Source organism: Telmatherina bonti (assembly GCF_933228915.1).
Source record: "Telmatherina bonti genome assembly, chromosome: 9".
Taxonomy (NCBI): domain Eukaryota; kingdom Metazoa; phylum Chordata; class Actinopteri; order Atheriniformes; family Telmatherinidae; genus Telmatherina; species Telmatherina bonti.
In genome coordinates, this window is record NC_136627.1 from 40,078,057 (window position 1) to 40,085,880 (window position 7,824).

Here is a 7,824-nt window from a genome sequence, read left to right on the forward strand (position 1 = left end):
CCCCACCGTCCCCCAGCACGATGCCTCCACCGTCCCCCAGCACGATGCCTCAGCCGTCCCCCAGCACGATGCCCCCACCGTCCCCCAGCACGATGCCTCCACCGTCCCGTATCATGATGCCTCCACCGTCCCCCAGCACGAATCCCCCACCGTCCCCCAGCACGAATCCCCCACCGTCCCGTATCATGATGCCCCCACCGTCCCGTATCATGATGCCTCCACCGTCCCCCAGCACGATGCCTCCACCGTCCCCCAGCACGATGCCTCCACCGTCCCGTATCATGATGCCTCCACCGTCCCCCAGCACGAATCCCCCACCGTCCCCCAGCACGTTGTCTCCACCGTCCCCCAGCACGATGCCTCCACCGTCCCGTATCATAATGCCTCCACCGTCCCGTATCATGATGCCTCCACCGTCCCCCAGCACGATGCCTCCACCGTCCCCCAACACGATGCCCCCACCGTCCCGTATCATGATGCCTCCACCGCCCCCCAGCACGAATCCCCCACCGTCCCCCAGCACGATGTCTCCACCGTCCCCCAGCACGATGCCTCCACCGTCCCCCATCATGATGCCTCCACCGTCCCGTATCATGATGCCTCCACTGTCCCGTATCATGATGCCTCCACCATCCCCCAGCACGATGCCCCCACCGTCCCCCAGCACGATGCCCCCACCGTCCCGTATCATGATGCCTCCACCGTCCCCCAGCACGATGCCTCCACCGCCCCCCATCACGGTGCCTCCACCGTCCCCCAGCACGATGCCCCCACCGTCCCGTATCATGATGCCTCCACCGTCCCCCAGCACGATGCCTCCACCGTCCCGTATCATGATTCCCCCACCATCCCCCAGCACGATGCCTCCACCGTCCCCCAACACGATGCCCCCACCGTCCCGTATCATGATGCCTCCACCGTCCCGTATCATGATGCCTCCACCGTCCCCCAGCACGATGCCCCCACCGTCCCGTATCACGATGCCTCCACCGTCCCGTATCACGATGCCTCCACCGTCCCGTATCATGATGCCTCCACCGCCCCCCAGCACGATGCCTCCACCGTCCCCCAGCACGATGCCCCCACCGTCCCGTATCATGATGCCTCCACCGTCCCGTATCATGATGCCTCCACCGTCCCGTATCATGATGCCTCCACCATCCCGTATCATGATGCCTCTACCGTCCCGTATCATGATGCCTCCACCGTCCCGTATCATGATGCCTCCACCGTCCCCCAGCAAGATGCCTCCACCGTCCCCCAGCACGATGCCCCCACCGTCCCGTATCATGATGCCTCCACCGTCCCGTATCATGATACCTCCACCGTCCCGTATCATGATGCCTCCACCGTCCCCCAGCACGATGCCTCCACCGTCCCCCAGCACGATGCCCCCACCATCCCGTATCATGATGCCTCCACCGTCCCGTATCATGACGCCCCCACCGTCACGTATCATGATAACTCCACCGTCCCCCAGCACGATGCCCCCACCGTCCCCCAGCACGATGCCCCCACCGTCCCCCAGCACGATGCCTCAGCCGTCCCCCAGCACGATGCCCCCACCGTCCCCCAGCACGATGCCCCCACCGTCCCCCAGCACGATGCCCCCACCGTCCCCCAGCACGATGCCTCCACCGTCCCGTATCATGATGCCTCCACCGTCCCCCAGCACGATGCCTCCACCGTCCCGTATCATGATGCTTCCACCGCCCCCCAGCACGATGCCCCCACCATCCCGTATGATGATGCCTCCACCATCCCCCAGCACGAATCCCCCACCGTCCCCCAGCACGATGCCCCCACCGTCCCGTATCATGATGCCTCCACCGTCCCGTATCATGATGCCTCCAACGTCCCCCAGCACGATGCCTCCACTGTCCCCCAGCACGATGCCCCCACCGTCCCCCAGCACGATGCCCCCACCGTCCCGTATCATGATGCCTCCACCGTCCCGTATCATGATGCCTCCACCGTCCCCCAGCACGATGCCTCCACCATCCCCCAGCACGAATCCCCCACCGTCCCCCAGCACGATGCCCCCACCGTCCCGTATCATGATGCCTCCACCGTCCCGTATCATGATGCCTCCACCGTCCCCCAGCACGATGCCTCCACCGTCCCCCAGCACGATGCCTCAGCCGTCCCCCAGCACAATGCCCCCACCGTCCCCCAGAACGATGCCTCCACCGTCCCGTATCATGATGCCTCCACCGTCCCCCAGCACGATGCCCCCACCGTCCCGTATCATGATGCCTCCACCGTCCCCCAGCACGATTCCCCCACCGTCCCGTATCACGATGCCTCCACCGTCCCGTATCATGATGCCTCCACCGTCCCGTATCATGATGCCTCCACCGTCCCCCAGCACGATGCCTCCACCGTCCCCCAGCACGATGCCCCCACCATCCCGTATGATGATGCCTCCACCATCCCCCAGCACGAATCCCCCACCGTCCCCCAGCACGATGTCTCCACTGTCCCCCAGCACGATGCCCCCACCATCCCGTATGATGATGCCTCCACCATCCCCCAGCACGAATCCCCCACCGTCCCCCAGCACGATGCCTCCACCGTCCCGTATCATAATGCCTCCACTGTCCCGTATCATGATGCCTCCACCGTCCCCCAGCACGATGCCTCCAACGTCCCCCAACACGATGCCCCCACCGTCCCGTATTATGATGCCTCCACCGTCCCCCAGCACGATGCCCCCCCCGTCCCCCAGCACGATGCCTCCACCGTCCCCCAGCCCGATTCCCCCACCGTCCCATATCATGATGCCTCCACTGTCCCGTATCATGATGCCTCCACCATCCCCCAGCACGATGCCCCCACCGTCCCCCAGCACGATGCCCCCACCGTCCCGTATCATGATGTCTCCACCGTCCCCCAGCACGATGCCTCCACCGCCCCCCATCACGGTGCCTCCACCGTCCCCCAGCACGATGCCCCCACCGTCCCGTATCATGATGCCTCCACCGTCCCCCAGCACGATGCCTCCACTGTCCCGTATCATGATGCCCCCACCGTCCCCCAGCACGATGCCCCCACCGTCCCATATCATGATGCCTCCACCGTCCCCCAGCACGATGCCCCCACCGTCCCGTATCACGATGCCTCCACCATCCCCCAGCACGATGCCTCCACCGTCCCCCAGCACGATGCCTCCACCGTCCCCAAGCACGATGCCCCACCATCCCGTATGATGATGCCTCCACCGTCCCGTATCATGATGCCTCCACCGTCCCCCAGCACGATGCCTCCACCGTCCCCCAACACGATGCCCCCACCGTCCCGTATCATGATGCCTCCACCGTCCCCCAGCACGATGCCCCCCCTGTCCCCCAGCACGATGCCTCCACCGTCCCCCAGCCCGATTCCCCCACCGTCCCGTATCATGATGCCTCCACCGTCCCCCAGCACGGTGCCTCCACCGTCCCCCAGCACGATGCCTCCACCGTCCCCCAGCATGATGCCCCCACCGTCCCCCAGCACGGTGCCTCCACCGTCCCCCAGCACGATGCCCCCACCGTCCCCCAATACAATGCCCCCACCGTCCCCCAGCATGATGCCTCCACCGTCCCCCAGCATGATGCCTCCACCGCCCCCCAGCACGGTGCCTCCACCGCCCCCCAGCACGGTGCCTCCACCGTCCCCCAGCACAATGCCCCCACCGTCCCCCAGCATGATGCCTCCACCGTCCCCCAACACGATGCCCCCACCGTCCCCCAGCATGATGCCTCCACCGTCCCCCAGCATGATGCCTCCACCGCCCCCCAGCACGGTGCCTCCACCGCCACCCAGCACGGTGCCTCCACCGTCCCCCAGCACAATGCCCCCACCGTCCCCCAGCATGATGCCTCCACCGTCCCCCAGCACGATGCCCCCACCGTCCCGTATCATGATGCCTCCACCGTCCCCCAGCACGATGCCCCCCCTGTCCCCCAGCACGATGCCTCCACCGTCCCCCAGCCCGATTCCCCCACCGTCCCGTATCATGATGCCTCCACCGTCCCCCAGCACGATGCCTCCACCGTCCCCCAGCACGGTGCCTCCACCGTCCCCCAGCACGATGCCTCCACCGTCCCCCAGCATGATGCCCCCACCGTCCCCCAGCACGGTGCCTCCACCGTCCCCCAGCACGATGCCTCCACCGTCCCCCAGCATGATGCCCCCACCGTCCCCCAGCATGATGCCCCCACCGTCCCGTATGATGATGCCTCCACCATCCCCCAGCATGATGCCCCCACCGTCCCGTATCATGATGCCACCACCGTCCCCCAGTACGAATCCCCCACCGTCCCCCAGCACGATGCCTCCACCGTCCCCCAGCATGATGCCCCCCCCGTCCCCCAGCACGATGCCTCCACCGTCCCCCAGCCCGATTCCCCCACCGTCCCGTATCATGATGCCTCTACTGTCCCGTATCATGATGCCTCCACCATCCCCCAACACGATGCCCCCACCGTCCCGTATCATGATGCCTCCACCGTCCCGTATCATGATGCCCCCACCGTCACGTATCAGATGCCTCCACCGTCCCGTATCATGATTCCTCCACCGTCCCGTATCACGATGCCTCCACCGCCCCCCAGCACGATGCCTCCACCGTCCCGTATCATGATGCCCCCACCGTCCCCCAACACGATGCCCCCACCGTCCCGTATCATGATGCCTCCACCGTCCCCCAGCACGATGCCTCCACCGTCCCCCAGCATGATGCCTCCACCGTCCCCCAGCACGATGCCTCCACCGTCCCCCAGCATGATGCCTCCACCGCCCCCCAACACGATGCCCCCACCGTCCCCCAGCACGATGCCCCCCCCGTCCCCCAGCACGATGCCTCCACCGTCCCCCAGCATGATGCCTCCACCGCCCCCCAACACGATGCCCCCACCGTCCCCCAGCACGATGCCTCCACCGCCCCCCAGCACGGTGCCTCCACCGTCCCCCAGCACGATGCCTCCACCGTCCCGTATCATGATGCCTCCACCGTCCCCCAGCACAATGCCTCCACCGTCCCCCAGCACGATGCCCCCACCGCCCCCCAGCACGGTGCCTCCACCGTCCCCCAGCACGATGCCCCCACCGACCCCCAACACGATGCCCCCACCGTCCCCCAGCATGATGCCTCCACCGTCCCCCAGCATGATGCCTCCACCGCCCCCCAGCACGGTGCCTCCACTGCCCCCCAGCACGGTGCCTCCACCGTCCCCCAGCACGATGCCCCCACCGTCCCCCAGCATGATGCCTCCACCGTCCCCCAGCATGATGCCTCCACCGTCCCCCAGCACGATGCCCCCACCGTCCCCCAGCACGGTGCCTCCACCGTCCCCCAGCACGATGCCCCCACCGTCCCGTATCATGATGCCTCCCACCGTCCCGTATCATGATGCCTCCACCATCCCGTATCATGATGCCCCCACCGTCCCGTATCATGATGCCTCCACCGTCCCCCAGAATGATGCCTCCACCGTCCCCCAACACGATGCCCCCACCGTCCCGTATCATGATGCCCCCACCGTCCCCCAGCATGATGCCCCCACCGTCCCGTATCATGATGCCCCCACCGTCCCCCAGCATGATGCCCCCACCGTCCCCCAACACGATGCCCCCACCGTCCCGTATCACGATGCCCCCACCGTCCCGTATCATGATGCCTCCACCGTCCCCCAGAATGATGCCCCCACCGTCCCCCAACACGATGCCCCCACCGTCCCGTATCATGATGCCCCCACCGTCCCCCAGCATGATGCCCCCACCGTCCCGTATCATGATGCCTCCACCGTCCCCCAGCATGATGCCCCCACCGTCCCGTATCACGATGCCCCCACCGTCCCGTATCATGATGCCTCCACCGTCCCCCAGCACGATGCCTCCACCGTCCCGTATCATGATGCCCCCACCGTCCCCCAGCATGATGCCCCCACCGTCCCCCAACACGATGCCCCCACCGTCCCGTATCATGATGCCTCCCCGTCCCCCAGCATGATGCCCCCACCGTCCCGTATCATGATGCCTCCACCGTCCCGTATCATGATGCCTCCACCGTCCCTTATCACGATGCCTCCACCGTCCCGTATTACTATGCCTCCCACCGTCCCGTATCATGATGCCTCCACCGTCCCCCAGCACGATGCATCCACCGTCCCGTATCATGATGCCCCCACCGTCCCCCGGCACGATGCCTCCACCGTCCCGTATCATGATGCCTCCACCGTCCCCCAGCACGATGCCCCCACCGTCCCGTATCATGATGCCTCCACCGTCCCCCAGCACGATTCCCCCACCGTCCCGTATCACGATGCCTCCACCGTCCCGTATCATGATGCCTCCACCGTCCCGTATCATGATGCCTCCACCGTCCCCCAGCATGATGCCCCCACCGTCCCGTATCACGATGCCCCCACCGTCCCGTATCATGATGCCTCCACCGTCCCCCAGCACGATGCCTCCACCGTCCCGTATCATGATGCCCCCACCGTCCCCCAGCATGATGCCCCCACCGTCCCCCAACACGATGCCCCCACCGTCCCGTATCATGATGCCTCCCCGTCCCCCAGCATGATGCCCCCACCGTCCCGTATCATGATGCCTCCACCGTCCCGTATCATGATGCCTCCACCGTCCCTTATCACGATGCCTCCACCGTCCCGTATTACTATGCCTCCCACCGTCCCGTATCATGATGCCTCCACCGTCCCCCAGCACGATGCATCCACCGTCCCGTATCATGATGCCCCCACCGTCCCCCGGCACGATGCCTCCACCGTCCCGTATCATGATGCCTCCACCGTCCCCCAGCACGATGCCCCCACCGTCCCGTATCATGATGCCTCCACCGTCCCCCAGCACGATTCCCCCACCGTCCCGTATCACGATGCCTCCACCGTCCCGTATCATGATGCCTCCACCGTCCCGTATCATGATGCCTCCACCGTCCCCCAGCACGATGCCTCCACCGTCCCCCAGCACGATGCCCCCACCATCCCGTATGATGATGCCTCCACCATCCCCCAGCACGAATCCCCCACCGTCCCCCAGCACGATGTCTCCACCGTCCCCCAGCACGATGCCCCCACCATCCCGTATGATGATGCCTCCACCATCCCCCAGCACGAATCCCCCACCGTCCCCCAGCACGATGCCTCCACCGTCCCGTATCATAATGCCTCCACTGTCCCGTATCATGATGCCTCCACCGTCCCCCAGCACGATGCCTCCAACGTCCCCCAACACGATGCCCCCACCGTCCCGTATTATGATGCCTCCACCGTCCCCCAGCACGATGCCCCCCCCGTCCCCCAGCACGATGCCTCCACCGTCCCCCAGCCCGATTCCCCCACCGTCCCATATCATGATGCCTCCACTGTCCCGTATCATGATGCCTCCACCATCCCCCAGCACGATGCCCCCACCGTCCCCCAGCACGATGCCCCCACCGTCCCGTATCATGATGTCTCCACCGTCCCCCAGCACGATGCCTCCACCGCCCCCCATCACGGTGCCTCCACCGTCCCCCAGCACGATGCCCCCACCGTCCCGTATCATGATGCCTCCACCGTCCCCCAGCACGATGCCTCCACCGTCCCGTATCATGATGCCCCCACCGTCCCCCAGCACGATGCCCCCACCGTCCCATATCATGATGCCTCCACCGTCCCCCAGCACGATGCCCCCACCGTCCCGTATCACGATGCCTCCACCATCCCCCAGCACGATGCCTCCACCGTCCCCCAGCACGATGCCTCCACCGTCCCCAAGCACGATGCCCCACCATCCCGTATGATGATGCCTCCACCGTCCCGTATCATGATGCCT